The 16,131-nt window shown below is 46.4% G+C and overlaps 1 long non-coding RNA gene across 1 annotated transcript; it reads left to right on the forward strand.

The window, feature by feature from the left end:
* Window positions 1–180: 180 nt before the first annotated feature.
* On the forward strand, window positions 181–10,078 carry LOC136593665 (uncharacterized). Its single transcript, XR_010788280.1, has 3 exons — window positions 181–936; window positions 1,010–1,049; window positions 10,000–10,078. It is a non-coding gene; the product is annotated as an uncharacterized lncRNA (long non-coding RNA).
* Window positions 10,079–16,131: the final 6,053 nt, after the last annotated feature.

Genomic DNA, 16,131 nt, shown 5'->3' on the forward strand with positions numbered 1-16,131 from the left:
GAATGTGTTGATGGCTGTACGGTGTGTGTATGTGCACATGTATGGGTATGAGCCATCAATGTGTGAGACAGTGTCTGTGGGCATGCGTGTGACTATACAAAAGATACTCATCTTCATCAGTCGCAGCCGGTGTCTGGGTCCTCCTCTGCTTGGCAGAATTTTCTCAAGGATGGATACCGGCGGAGGGTCTTACAGAGGATGCAGTCTGGATGCTTGAACCGTGTGTCGCTGATGAAGTCTTCCTCGTCCATCCTGAATATTGGAATAGCCAAGCTGTGATCCGGCTGCCGCTCTCTTGTCCATGCACAATGGGAAGGGCCCTCTGCCATCACCTAGAATGAAACAGTGTATCAATATCATTAGCACTACTGACTCTTCATCAAAGACCGGAGTATTTTATATGATTTCTACTAACCAGATCACAGGTAGTTCGGTCCACCCAAGCTCTAAATCCCATCCGGCGGAGCAGCTGGTCCTGATGCTGGAAGAGTACTTCTGTATTCTCCATCCAGGTGTTTCCTAGGGCCCAGGGGTAGATCTGCCACCGAAACGGGAATTCCTCTTCCATCTGATTGGCTAAGAACCTGGCAGAAAAGATTAAACGAGATGATAGAACGAGTCAAAACCGTGTAGAGCGGATTATCTATATAAGAAGGAGAGACCTGGAGAAAAGGGGAGAGCTAATGAACACTAGTGTTAGTAATGTTACCGGATCCTGGAATCCTCTCCGAATTTCACTCGGACTCTCCTGTTACTTGTTTACTATTCATTTTTATATTTACAGATCTGGTATAATAAAAGCAACTTACAGAGCTGGGAAGAAGTTCTTTCGATATTCCTCGGTACGGAGTCCGGCTCTCCTGAAGTACACGAGGACCATCTCCAGGAGGTACTGGTGGGAGGAGAAGGACAGTTAGAGGCTGCGACTACTAACAAGTAAAGGATATAATAACTACTCTGGATGAGTAAATCTCATTGTCACATCTAATAAGGACTATTATGTCACCAGGTTATACAGTGCGGTGTGTCTCCAGGCCTATTACACTAGCGTAAGTCCCTATATGTATATATGGTGAATATTCTGTAATATTACCTTGTCAGATATCTTCAAACATCCATCACAGGCGAGGAACAGCCAATGATATTTATCCTCTAGAAAAAAAAAGAAAATGATCAATTTGTTTAGTGACTACAGTAAAGTTACATAATTTAACCTGATTCAACACTACAACCATTGGAAAGGCCCAATGTGTCTTACCGAGGACATTGAGGAACGCTGCCATCTCCTGCGGTTGGGCCCGGTCATCCCTCCTCCTCTTCGGAGGGTCTTCCTCTTCCCTTAGAATGATCACTCTCATCCTTCAAATTTGATACAGACCCTTCAATCTGAGCATAATATCATGTATTTTTGCATTTTCATTTACATAAAGTCATCTTTTCAAGAATAAAAAAAATACTAAACTATTATAATATACATTACCATTCTCTTTTATTTACTAATCTATAGTCAGTTATATTACTTCTTGTATAGACTACAACATGATCCGTGACTATCAACATGCTGCTGTGGAACAATTCCCCAGCACTAAAAATGTAATCTTATACCTTCATAAATCTAAGCTTTTTTAGTTTGTTAAAATTTTATCATTTAAAAAGAGATCCCTTTTCCTCTTCCATCCTCTGTCGTCTCGTCTGAACAGGGTACGTAGTATCCAAGCTACGGCGTCCATGATCCTTAACAGGGGAAATAAAAAGGGTTTATTAGGACAAACCCTTCCAGTGTAACTGCATTACACATGTAAATCCCAGTGCAGTCCCTATAGACCTGTCATTACATTATGTGTATGTGTCCCTATAGACCAGTCATTACATTATGTGTATGTGTCCCTATAGAGCTGTCAGTACATTATATGTATGTGTCCCTCCCCGTACAGTAACTGAGCCCTAGAAAGGGCTTCATAGCTTACCTGGAGGTCACGTTGTCTCTTCTACATAGAAAAGAAGAAATAAAGTGTCAAAGATTTGGAAGGGGGGGGGGGGGGGCGTGGCCTGCGACCAGCATGGAGAGTCGCAAGTGAGAGGAGCTCCCCAGAGGGGACATCAAAATCCGCTTATAATCCTGGCCTGACCAGAACTAGAACACCTCAAACAACACCAAGGGGTTCCTAATCCCCTACAGATAAGCCGGACCGCAGCTGGGGTCGATTGCAGCCTCCTGGCACCCATAATAGAGCTGCGGACTGTGGCGGGAGCGAGACGGTGCCAACGCCCTGCCACTTTCCCGCGCTCTGCACATAGCCTAACCCGCCGCCACATCTTGCCGCCCGGCTACGCCGAGACTTCTGCGGGCTGCCCTCTCCCATTTGCCATCCAGCGGGAGACTCCTCTGAAACCCGGAGCTGACTGCACCGGTCCCCCTACGCTATCCCCAGGCCGCGGAGGCCTGCACCTGATCGTAAGTCGGGTGGGGGCAACCCCCCTTACTGAAACCGCCAACCATACCCCTGCAGAGAAGGACACCCCGCTTACCCTGCATCCGAAGCCGGACCACCGCCACGAGACCTGGGCGGGAGCCACGAACCATCTGCCGGCTCCGACCACCCCGACACCGATTACCTGCGACTTCCTGGCGGCCGTTCCGATCCGGGTCTGATCTCGCGAGCTGGGGCTCGCTGCCCGTTCCCCGTCGGTGAGTGGCTGTTCCCGGCTGGATCCCCGACGGGACAGTACGCTCCCCCTGCCCCGCCTGGAGCCGCTACGACGATGCCGAGCACCTGCCCCCTCTGAGAGACGCCGCAGAACATCTTTGGGCCTGCGCGGCTGCTCCGGGACCCGACGGAGGCTGCGATCTGCTGGAGCCACCGCACTGCAGCCCCTGCCGCTACACAGGAGCGACACCCGGCACCTCGCGGCGTGCCGTCCGCGGAGCTGCGCACCGACCCGATACCGGCCCTGCAGGCCGAGGACCTCTCCTCCTACCTCCGGTGCGGGCTGTGGCTGGCCCAGCCGCCTCTGACGGCTCACTCCCAGCGGCTCATCTCCGGTTTACCCTGCCACCACCGGACCACGGTGCCCGGGACTCTACACCCGAAGGGATTTCCTTCCCGGGTCCGGCCCTGCGGAGCCGGCGACAAACTGTAAGTTACCCACAAGGGGCTGAGGGACAACACCCAGGACTAACCATATAGACCCTCCACAGTCGCAGGCTTTGGCTAGGCGGCCAACGACAAAACCACCCTACCGCCTAAGATAACTGAGGGGCCGACTACCCTAATATTCTCCTACGAGCGGACTGGGTTGGACTAGACCAACAAAACAAGGGGCACCGCGGCAGACACTGACCTACCTCAGACCCTAAACCACATCGGCGGGGGCGGCCTGCTGTGCCCTGCAGCCGACGAACCGCCGCATTTGACTGCCGCAGCCCCCTGCCCCTTATACAGCGGCCTGACCTAGGCCAGAGATAATTGGGCGCTACCACGGTCCAGACGACCGAACACTCTCCTCTCAACAGCCCATAATAATACAAAGATACAGACCACTGATCTCTACAAGAATACACCGACACCATCTATACTACAGCGACAACCTTCATAACCCGCCGCGCCAATCTAACAAATTCTATCATGAGTACACGCGCTAAAGGCGGCACCGAAAAGTTAAAGGAATTCTCCCGCACTGAATCCCCTGATCACACCCCGCGTGCAACGCGACCCACACAGACGAAACAGTCTGAAAATGAAACAAGGCAAAACCCAGAACCCACCATGCGCCAACTTCTAGATGCGATCAACACTTGCAAAACCTCTCTTACTAACAAAATAGAGGAGATCAAATCCGACGTCTCCCTGTTAAGACAATACTTGCATAATATGCGTGACAGAATACGGGAGATGGAGGACCACGTCTCCAACGCAGAAGATTCACTGCGCCCACTAACTACAGCGCTCAAAAAGGCAACAAGAGCAATAGAATTCTGTCAGTCCCAAACAGATGACTTAGAAAATCGCTCGCGCCGTAACAACCTACGCATAATAGGCCTACCGGAAAAATCAGAGGGCTCTCACCTGGAAACATTCGCTGAGACTTGGTGAAAACGTTACTGGGAGACGACACCTTCTCTACCCATTTTACAGTAGAAAGAGCCCATCGAGTCCCTACGAAACCACCACACCCGGGAGCCCCCCCCCCCCCCCCCGCGCCCTTTTATAGTAAGGATCCTAAACTGCAGAGACCGAGATGCGGCATTGCGCCAAGCCAGACTAAAGGGCCCATTAAAGTACAATAATACAGCGATTTCCATATTTCCCGACTTCTCTGCCGAACTACAAAAACAGAGAGCCACCTTCACAGAAGTGAAGCGGAAATTCAAAGAAAGACAAATCCCCTACTCAATGGCATACCCAGCTCACCTACGAATAGTAGCCCAGGGAAAAACGGTCTTCCTCCAATCTCCCGCAGAGGCCCTGGAGTGGCTAGATATGCATTCCGAAACACCAAGAGGATGAATGACCCCATCATACTTAGCAACAGGACTTTAAACGTTGCTGCAACCCAAGTTCTCGGCGCCCCCTCGATGCATAGGCGGTGTGAAACATGGCCGAGGCAACCTTAAGTTACTTCTGAGACCCGGCGGTCAGCCTTAAAGGGGTTGTCCCGCGGCAGCAAGTGGGTCTATACACTTCTGTATGGCCATATTAATGCACTTTGTAATGTACATTGTGCATTAATTATGAGCCATACAGAAGTTATAAGAAGTTTTTCACTTACCTGCTCCGTTGCTAGCGTCCTCGTTTCCATGGAGCCGACTAATTTTCGCCGTCTAATGGCCAAATTAGCCGCGCTTGCGCAGTCCGGGTCTTCTGCTTTTCTGAATGGGGCTCCGTGTAGCTCCGCCCCGTCACGTGCCGATTCCAGCCAATCAGGAGGCTGGAATCGGCAATGGACCGCACAGAAGCCCTGCGGTCCACCGAGTGAGAAGATCCCCGCGGCCATCTTCATCAGGTAAGTAAGAAGTCACCGGAGCGCAGGGATTCAGGTAAGCACTCTCCGGTGTTCTTTTTTAACCCCTGCATCGGGGTTGTCTCGCGCCGAACGGGGGGGGGGGGGGGGGTTGAAAAAAAAAAAACCCCGTTTCGGCGCGGGACAACCCCTTTAAACCTTAAAGGCCACCAAGAGACTCCCCCCAACAGCATAACATCTGCTACTTCTAATTAGATTGTAGCTAAATCGTTTCCCTTTTTCTTTGGTTTTCTATTTTTTTCCCTTCTCTTTTCCCTTGTCTCTTTATCCTCCCTCTTTCCTAACTCTTTTATTCTGTTGTTCTTTGGCACCCGCGTCACAATTTTAAAGAGATGTCAAAGATTAATGGTTCAAACTGTTGTATTCTGTTCTGCATTAATGTTTTTTACAAGCAGGCGCTAACACAACCCCTCCCCTCACACCCACCAACGCCCTACCTCCTCCCCCACCCAAAGGGCACAGACATGATAGCTAAACCTTACACCCACGTAAGCAATGACATCCCTAAAATGTCTTAGCTTGAATGTTCGGGGGCTCGGCACAGCACTTAAGCGAAGGACAGTGTTCTCATACATTAAACAAATAAACCCACACATCAGCTTACAAGAGACCCATCTCATCAGGGACAAGGCAGACACCCTCTCAAAACCATGGATCCAGTGGACCGCCCGCTCCTTCCACACCTCCTTCTCCAGGGGCGTCTCGGTACTAATTCACAAGTCGCTACGCTGGAACCCAATTGTCACCCGCAGGGACCCCGAAGGAAGATTCATATTTGTATACGGAGAAATAGACTCCAAACCATATGTCATCCTATCCATCTACAACCCACCTCACAACAATCTTCACCTTCTGCAGACCGCCATAGCGTTTGCACATCATTACCCGTTGGCAGGAGTGATCTGCCTAGGTGACTTTAACATGATAATGGACCCTACTAAAGACAAATTCCATACACCCCTCTCTAACCCCACTCCCACTTTAAATTCCCCTCTGAGACAACTAGTCGAAAGCGTCGGATGGGTTGACCTCGGGCGACTCTATCACCCCGAAACACGAGAATATACCTGCCACTCACCGGGCTACAACGCGTTGACAAGAATCGATTAAATATTCAGTTCCATGGAACTGGCAGTATACCTCTAAAACATAACACACTGCCCGAGAGGCATCTCTGACCACAGCTCTATACTGTTAACCCTAAAATTCCCTCAACTCAGTATAAAGCCCACTTGGAAACTGCACCCATTCTGGCTTAAGCTCATTGGACCGGATGACCAGACACCCTTCCACATCTCTCTATTCCTAGATGCCCATAGCGACAATACCCATCCCGCCTTGAAGTGGGACACTCTTAAGGCCTATATCAGAGGATTCCTTAAGTCGGCCATCTCATATATTAAAAAATCAACATCTCAGGCCGATAAAGAGATAGAAAATCAGACCCTAGAAGCCGAAAAAATATATATATCTTCCCCCACAGAAGCTAATAAAATAGCCTGGCTCAGTCTATCCCGACTCTATAGACACCAAATACATGCTAAAGCCAAACGCCAACTCTTCTTCTCCAAACACTACTTTGAGCTAGGAAACCAATCTAGTCACTTACTCGCCAATCTTATCAAGCGTGAAAACCAAACAAACACGATCCTCAAGATCAAAAATCAACGGGGAATGGAGTTCACTGATGCCCCGTCTATCACAAATTGCTTTAAAGAATTCTACGCGAACTTGTATACCTCTTCCTCTCATAACACGGTGGCAGACATCTTGGACTACCTAAAAGACTTAAATTTCCCAACCCTCTCTGAAGAGCAGGTTGACCTCCTAGAAGCCCCTATTACTTTGGAAGAGATTCAACTAATAATCCAAGACATGGCTCTCAATAAATCACCAGGACCCGATGGTCTCCCAATAGAGACATACCGCAAATACAACGAACAACTAGGCCCACAACTCCTTGAGGTACTAAACCAAGCACAGTTAGACAAAATACTCCCACCTTCATTCTATAAAGCCTCCATAGTAGTGATCCTGAAACCTGAGAAGGACCCTACAGACTGTATCTCTTACCGGCCTATATCACTGGTAAATACAGATTACAAGATCCTAACCAAAATCCTAGCCACCAGACTAAATCAGGTGATCCTTTCCATCATACACCCCGACCAGACGGGCTTCATGCCAGGAAAGTCCACGACCATAAATATCCGTAGAGTCCAAACAGCTATCCAACTAGGTAAGCAATATAACATGCCCTGGGCTCTGGTCTCACTTGACATGGCAAAAGCTTTCGATTCTGTGGAGTGGGCTTTTCAAGAAGCCTGTCTGATCCGCTTTGGATTCGGACCTAACTTTCAACAATGGGTCAAAACTGTATACAAGTCCCCAAGCGCAAATGTAATCGTCAATGGCATCCCATCGATGGAATTCCAATTGGCAAGAGGCACCCGACAGGGATGCCCTCTATCCCCGGCCTTATTTGCCATAGCCATTGAAGCACTGGCAATTCGATTAAGAAGCGCCCCCAGCGTGACCGGCATTAAATGGGCAGACCTTGAAAGCAAACTGGGACTATACGGAGATGACACAATCCTATTCTTATCGAACCCATCAAACTCCTTTGCCCAAGCTATGACACACATAGATAAATTCTCCCATTTCTCCGGACTATATGTCAACTGGTCCAAATTAACAATCCTCTACACAGAGACTGGCCCAAAAAATGACCCCTGCGTTGCAAGATATGGACTAAAACCAGTCTCAACATTCAAATACCTGGGGATGCTCATGTCATATGACCATAACAATGCAATAGCAGATAACATAAACCCACTCTTAGACAACATAAAACATAGACTGAAACGATGGGCTAAGCTACCACTTTCTGTTGCTGGGCGCATAAATCTCATTAAAATGGTCATCCAACCCAAATGTCTATACATATTACAGCATATGCCAGTGAGTGTCCCCAAACGCTTTTTCAAGTCCCTAAATTCCCTAATTATAACATTTATCTGGAACTCCTCCCGTTCCAAACGGAGCCGATCAACCTTACAAAGACCCAAAGAACAAGCCGGAATGGCCCTTCCGGACCTCCGGCTCTATTACCTGGCAGGGCAACTGCGAAATATCAGAGCCTGGGTCCTAGACAAAGAACTACCCATAGCAGACAAACAACTAGCTAAACAAGTAACATGACATAATCTCCTGAATTTTTTAGAATTCCTGGAATGCACTAAACCCACTGAATTAACCCCGCTTCATAAACTGGCTCTCAGCGTATGGAAAGAAGCAAAGACACTGCAGAATTACCAGGGTGTGATACCAGAACTTCCTCTTTGGAATAACCCCGGCCTTACCGCACTACAGTCCATCCCAGACCCAAAGTACTGGACAACCCAGGGGGTACACACACTAAAAGACATATACATAGACGGAACACTCCCCACATTCACGCAACTGCACGATAAGCTGCAGGCCTCGTACCTCCAACTATTCAGATTCTTCCAACTAAGACATGCTCTGAACTCTCAATTCCCTCCCACCTTGACCCGCATATCCAAGTTCCCCACAATAGGCATCCTCAAATCCCAAGGACCCAAAGGCCTAATATCAGCCCTATATACACATCTCCTTTCAGCAAAAATAGACCTCGGCCCACCCCCAGCATATGACAAATGGAGACTCACCATCACATCCCTTACACCTGAAGAGTGGCAGGACATCTCTGAATCCCATCTATCAGTGTCACCGGCCGTAAACAACAAGCTAATCCAATTATACATCATACATCAAGCCTACCTTACTCCCAACCGTCTGCATAAAATGCGAAATACCACCTCAGATTCATGCCAAAGATGCCACCAACCGAAAGCGGACTTCTGGCATCTGATTTGGGAGTGCCACTTCGTTAACGAGTTCTGGTCAAAAGTGACAGACCTCGTGAACTCACTTTTACGGCCCCCATTATCCATCGACCTGGACCCTAAGGTGGCGCTATTTGGCTTGCTGGAGGAGGAGATGTGGCCATACTACACTCGCGTTTTTCTTGAGAGAGCGCTGTTCCTAGCCTGTAAAGAGAGAGCCATAAAATGGATGGCAACAGAGCCCCCCTCAATCCCACACTGGATCCAAACTGTAAATACTGTAACCTCATATGAAAAAATCATACACCAAAACAGAGGCTGTCCGACTAAATTCCGAAAAGTATGGGGAGCCTGGCTAGACTCTCACTCTACTTTGACCACTGATTGAAATCTAAACCTACCCTATACTGACCCCCCCCCCTCCCTCCCCGATCCCAACCCCCCCCCCCCCCCACCCCACCCCACTCATAAGTGCCTGAAAACTTGTAACTTTCCATTTTCAGGATCCGGAACAAAGAAGAACAGGACCTGAGTTTATTGTTGTTTTCATAAGTTCAAAAGTTTATTGTTACAAACGTATAATCAAATACCTTAAGAAATACAGTAACAAAATCTGTGTTAAATCGAACCAGGACTCTAACTGTATCCATATCACTATGTATCGTATAAATTTCTTTTCATTTTGTATTTCACAAATTGCCTATCAATAAATAAAACGAATTTAAAAAAAGATTATGTACAGATGGGACAAATTGTATCTTGAGTGTGATAGCAGTTTTTGAAGCTGCATTTCTCCGACAGAAATCTCGCAGAATTTCCGTGTGGTCATTCCGCGAGATTTTGGTCCTGTGTGAGCCCAGCCTAAGAGTCTAGCTAAAAAGTAGCCCATCTGTATATTATCTGTACTTAAAAAAAGTTTCATGCAAGTTTCCAAATAAGACTGGGATCCAAATTGAATGGGTCTTCTATTAAAGTAAGTGGAGCAAATAAAGACCATTTTAAAGGGCAAAAAAAAAGTGTCAAAGATTTAAGTTAATACAATAAAAAAAAATGAACGCTGCTCTATATTTATTGCTTATCACCCAAATATATCTATATTTATTCATAGATACGATTCCAAGAGAAGAGAGCAGCGCTGTGTGAGACGGTCCGGGCAGCGGAGGGATCCAGAGGCACAAGCTCCAGCCCATCTTCATATATTTATTTATTTTATTTTTTTTACACTAAAAGGAATGATTTTTCAGGGAAGTGCTTATATTTAAAGCTCTTCCCTGAAAAATCACTTCAGGGATGCCAGCAGACCATTGCCTTCAATGGAGCCGCCGGCAGCAACTGCGGCTCCATTGAAGGCCATGCGTTCAAGACCTGTGGTGCACGCATGTCCTATCTTTACAGGCGCACGCCTATAAAACGCGAACATGTGAACACACCATAGGGAATTCAGTGGTTGTAACAGATGCGTGTTTTGTGCGCACATATGCACGCACATAAACGCGCTCGTTTGAATTCACCCTAAAAAGAAACAATTGTAGAGCTGATGATTTCTCTCACTGCTATCATAAAAAAATTAATAAAAGTTTTACAATAAAGTCTATGTACCCAAAAATGGAACCAATAAAACTACAGTTCGCCGCTCAAAAAACAAGCCCTCATACGGCCGTGCCGACGGAAAAGTAAAGTTATGGCTTTTGAAATGTGGAGATAAAAATCTCCCAAAAATCGTTTTATCCTTATGCCCAAAATAGGCCATGTCCTTAAAGGGGTTGTCCCGCGCCGAAACGGGTTTTTTTTTTCTTTTCAATAGCCCCCCCGTTCGGCGCGAGACAAACCCGATGCAGGGATAAAAAAAAACAAACAGATAGTACTTACCCGAATCCCCGCGGTCCGGCGTCTTCATACTTACCTTGTGAAGATGGCCGCCGGGATCTTCACCCTCGGTGGACCGCAGGGCTTCTGTGCGGTCCATTGCCGATTCCAGCCTCCTGATTGGCTGGAATCGGCACACGTGACGGGGCGGAGCTACGAGGAGCCGCTCTCTGGCACGAGCGGCCCCATTCAGCAAAGGAGAAGACCGGACTGCGCAAGCGCGTCTAATCGGGCGATTAGACGCTGAAGATTAGACGGCACCATGGAGACGGGGACGCTAGCAACGGAACAGGTAAGTGAATAACTTCTGTATGGCTCATAATTAATGCACAATGTACATTACAAAGTGCATTAATATGGCCATACAGAAGTGTATACCCCCACTTTGTTTCGCGGGACAACCCCTTTAAGGGGTTAATCAAAGTAAAGCCATGGAAATATTTCATCATAGTAGTAAAGTATAAAGTCAGTAATATAAATGAATGTTTCATGTATACAGAATTCTAGTAATAGGCATAGTAGTCTGGTATGTAAGGCCAATAAACCGAAGAATGAGGAATAAACGGCTACTAATTGTGTAGAAAAATACTTCTTTAGGCTAATTTATTTCATAATATAAAAAAAACAACAGAGAGAAACAAGAATGTGGGAATAACTGCCAAACTACTGTCCATCCAAATATATATATAGCCAGACACACAGTATATATGTTTTTGGTGGTGGCTGTGCATGTGTCTTGGGGCTTTTAGCACCCCCCCTGGCTGTTTGTGCTAAATCCCCGGTCACTTCAAAGGGATTATCTCCCCAAAATAATGTATCACCTATCCATAGGACACATGATAAATGGATGATTGCTGTGGGTCCAACCACTAGGACCCCCAGTGTTTGTGAGAATGGCACATCCCAAGCCTCACTAAGTGAATGGAGAAGTGATTGCTCTATTTACTTAGTGAGACTTTGGGTCTGCATTATCATAATCCCTGGGGGTAGTAATCGCTAAAGTGAATGGCGATTTAGCAAGAACGCGCACATATATGTTAAATAGAATGCACATGTGTTGGGAATACTGCAACAAATTCATCATAGATACATACCGTATATACCGGCGTATAAGGCGACGGGGCGTATAAGACGACCCCCCAACTGTCACCTTATACGCCGGTATTCAGTGGAGAAAAAAAAAAAAATTTTATTACTCACCTCCCCCGGCGTCCTGTCGCGCTCCGGCAGGACGTCGCTCGCTCCGGCAGGCTGTCGCTCGCTCCTCGTCCCCGCCGCAGCATAGCTTTCTGAATGTGGGGCTTGAAATCCCCGCTTCCAGAAAGCTAATACACACGCCGGCAGCCATGACATCATTGAATGGCTGTGATTGGCTAAAGCACACGTGGCTTCAGCCAATCACACTATTCAATGACATCATTGAATGGGTGTGATTGCTAACACGTGCGCCTTCAGCCAATCACAGCCATTCAATGATGTCATTGAATAGTGTGATTGGCTGAAGCCACGTGTGCTTTAGCCAATCACAGCCATTCAATGCTGTCATGGCTGCCGGCGTGTGTATTAGCTTTCTGGAAGCGGGGATTTCAAGCCCCGCATTCAGAAAGCTATGCTGCGGCGGGGACGAGGAGCGAGCGACAGCCTGCCGGAGCGAGCGACATCCTGCCGGAGCGCGACAGGACGCCGGGGGAGGTGAGTAATAAAATTTTTTTTTTTTACACTTTTTTTTTTTTGTATTACCGGCGCATAAGACGACCCCCGACTGCAGAGCAGATTTTTCGGGGTTCAAAAGTCGTCTTATACGCCGGTATATACGGTAATACTAAAACACAGAAAGAGCAAATACATCCAGTAGTACAAATAAAGTGTACAAAATAGATTACATAGAGAAGCAGAAGTACAAACTCATGTCTAAATGTATTCAGAATCCTCCAAATATCCAAGTTACTCCAAAACCCCCATTATACAATTATGACGATACTAAAATTACTACTTTTTTAGGTTTTTCTACTTTTACTCAATTAAGACCCTTTTGGGGATTTTTTTCTTTTCCATTGTTGCATTCAGCGTCCCATAATGTTATTTTTTCATGGACGTCGCTCTGTCAGGGCTGTTTTTTGTGTGAAGAGCTGTACTTTTTTGCATTTTGCGGTACTTACTGCTTTTTTAATCACTTTTACAGCGTTTTTTTGGGAGGTAAAATTAACAAAATAAGCCTTTTGCCTCAATGTTTTTATTTTCTTATGGTTTTTGCCATGCAGAATAAATAGTGTGTTCAGTTTATTGTACGTGTCGTTAAAGATGATTCAAAATGTTTGGCTTTAATTTTTACAAAAATTTAAAAAGTGGAAAGTTGTTTTTTTTTAACACCTTTTATGTCCCTGTAGGGAACTTGAACCATAAAAGCTCTGATCTCCATGAGAATGCATTCCATGCCCTCCATGAGTAGCACTGCTTGTATAAGGTTACCTGTACATGCTATAGATCTCCGTAAAGATATGGTGATTTCCACTGATTCCCAGCTGCCCCCTGTACAAGTCCATGTGCCGCCTGGCATTGACGGCAATCACCAGAAGTCCACATGCTTTTCTGCAGCGTCTATGGGCAACCTCCGATATTTTCACTGGACTAACTAGAAATTGTTTTCTTCTTTTGCCTACCTTTGCATAGTTGCATTAATTAACCCCTTCCCGTCACAGGGCGTAACTGTATGTCCTGGCAGAGAGGTACTCAACACAACAGGACGTACAGTAACGCCCTGGGGATAGCACAAGATCATAAGAGATTTTGCGCAGTCCAGCAGCGGGAGTCGGCTGTCACCGATAGCCAGCCTGCCACTGCAACAGCGGGGTCGCATCGGGACAGTGACACCAGCCCCTCCGCTGTTAAAACCCCTTTCCATGTAAAGGGTTCACAGTGGGAGAGCGCTCCCTCCGTGACGTCATCGGACTCTCATGATGTAATTGCGGAGAGCCCGACAGGTTGCCATGGCAACAAAATGCCAAATACAGGCGGCCTGCATTGCCAGTGTCTATGATTGCTAATACCAGCGATAAGGCATTGCAGGACAGAAGTCCTGCAATGCCTTATGATAGTGATCATAGGTGCTAATGTACAAATCCCCTACAGAGACATAAACAGTATAAAAAAAGATAAAAATAATGTAAAAAAGAAAAATGTAAAAAAAAAACAAACTTGTGCTTTTTCCCACATTAGCACAAAAAAACAACATATTTCGTTTCTGTAATGGCGCATACAATAAATTGAACACTCTTTTTATCTGCATGCTCAAAAGCTTAAAATAAACAAACTAAAAAACTAAGGTAAAATGCTTTTTTTTTCTTTCATTTTCCTGCCCCAAAAAAGTGATCATAAAAGCCGTGTGTACCCTAAAATGGTACCAAAAAAAACTACAGCTCGTCTCACAATCAATTAGCTCACAGAGTTCCGTCCATGAAAAAATAAAAAAGTTATAGGACTTTGAATGCAGCGATTTAAAAAATAATAACTTAAAGAAAAAAAGGTGTTTTATTGTGGAAAAGTAAAAAAAATAAGACTTTTGTTCTCATTGTAACCGTACCGACCCGCAGCAAACATTTATGGTGCGATTTATGCTGCATGATTAACGCTGTAAAATTAAAATATGTGACAGAATTGATGTTTTTCTCTTCCTGCTGTCATAAAAGTTTTACAATATAGTCCTATGTACTGAAAAATGGCACCAATACATACTACAGCTCGCCACGCAAAAAATAAGCCCTCATACGGCCGCGTCAACGGAAAAAGAAGATTTGATAGAAAAAAAGAATGTGTAGAAGGTTTTCTTTTCCAATGATAAATAATATGGAAGTCAGACTATGGAACATTAAAAAATGTGTGAATATACTCTTTTAGGGCGCACTTACAGCATATTACAGCGGAACAGCGTGTCAAGAAGTAGATAACACTCCGTCACACAGGGCAAAGATAATCATATTACACTGCAGCATGTTCCCCTGTAAAACACGGGCAGAGCTAGGCTGATCGCAGCCGGCATCAGTTCAATGACTATGACAAGTGCCAGCTGCAACCAGCGTTTGCCTGCCTGGGTAGATAGATATGAGATAGATATTTAACTTTTGCCTCCAATCCCAACAACCCTTTGAAGTAGGAGCATGGTTTAGCATCTGGTACACTTAAAGGGATTGTGCCACAATTACAAGTTAGCCCCTCCCACAGAAAACGTTCCCTTACCGCTCCCAATAAAACCCTTGTTTTACCGCTACCGCTGTCTCTGAGAGCATTTCTCATGCCATGCAAACTTATTTCTTGCTACTCCCATGAGGTGACCAATGGCAGACTAGAATGCAGGTAGTTTGTTTTCCTGCTGGGGCCCCAGTTACAACCCAATCACTAAACAATCATTAAAATCTGTAAATCAATTGATTCCGTTGCGGAGCTCCTAGAACCTTCCGTGCCGGCTGGGAGTTGCAGTTTTCCAAACTAACTCTCAGTAAAATGTATAGGTCTGCAGCTGGCAGGATATGCTGGGAGTTGTAGTGTAATAGATAACCACAAATAGACACCTGTCGGAAATGTCCCAACAGCTTAAGACTTTGGCCGCCTGCAGACGGGCGGAATTTCCGCCCCTGGAAGCTGCCATAGGATTGCGTTAACAAACGCAATCCTAGGCAAATGGCCGTGATTTGGCCATGCAAAATCTTGCCTGGCAAACAAATCGCGGCATGCTCTATTTCTGTGCGGGGCTCACAGAAACGTCACTCCCTGGCCACCAGCTCTACTCTGCACATGTGCCCGCTGCCCAGGAGCCGGCACATGAAAGAGCCAGGGCCGCGGGAGAGGTGAGTGCCCGCGCTGCTCTCTGCAGCCGCTCGGGTCACATGTATGCCGGGGGCTCAGGCATGTCTAGGCATCACTTGTTCTCCCTGCACAGCTCTGAGGCTTTTCAGCAGGCGGGAATTAAAAATGCAGGGAGAACAAGTGGCCACGGCAGCTGCAGACAGGTGAGTATATATTTTTTACTACAGCTAGGAATGATTTTCAGGGAAGGGCTTATATTTAAAGCCCTTCCCTAAAAATCACCGCAGGGGTTGCCGGCAGGGAATTGCTTTCAACGAGGCCACCGGCAGCAGCAGCGTTGAGAGCAAGGCTCTTAACCCAAGATTTTGCTCCTAAATCAAAGCAAAAACTCGGGAGAGAGCCTGCTCTCAAGTCAAAAAGCTTGTGAGCTGAGGCACTCTTAACCCAACGTATCACTGTATAAATATGCATGCCTCTTCGGATGTATTTCATTTAAACCTGAAGAAGAACCCCATGTTGGTTCGGAAGCTCGCTATAATATTGTGTATTTTTGTTAGCCATTAAAAGGTATCAT

This window comes from Eleutherodactylus coqui, unplaced genomic scaffold, assembly GCF_035609145.1.
Source record: "Eleutherodactylus coqui strain aEleCoq1 unplaced genomic scaffold, aEleCoq1.hap1 HAP1_SCAFFOLD_34, whole genome shotgun sequence".
In the NCBI taxonomy this organism is placed as follows: domain Eukaryota; kingdom Metazoa; phylum Chordata; class Amphibia; order Anura; family Eleutherodactylidae; genus Eleutherodactylus; species Eleutherodactylus coqui.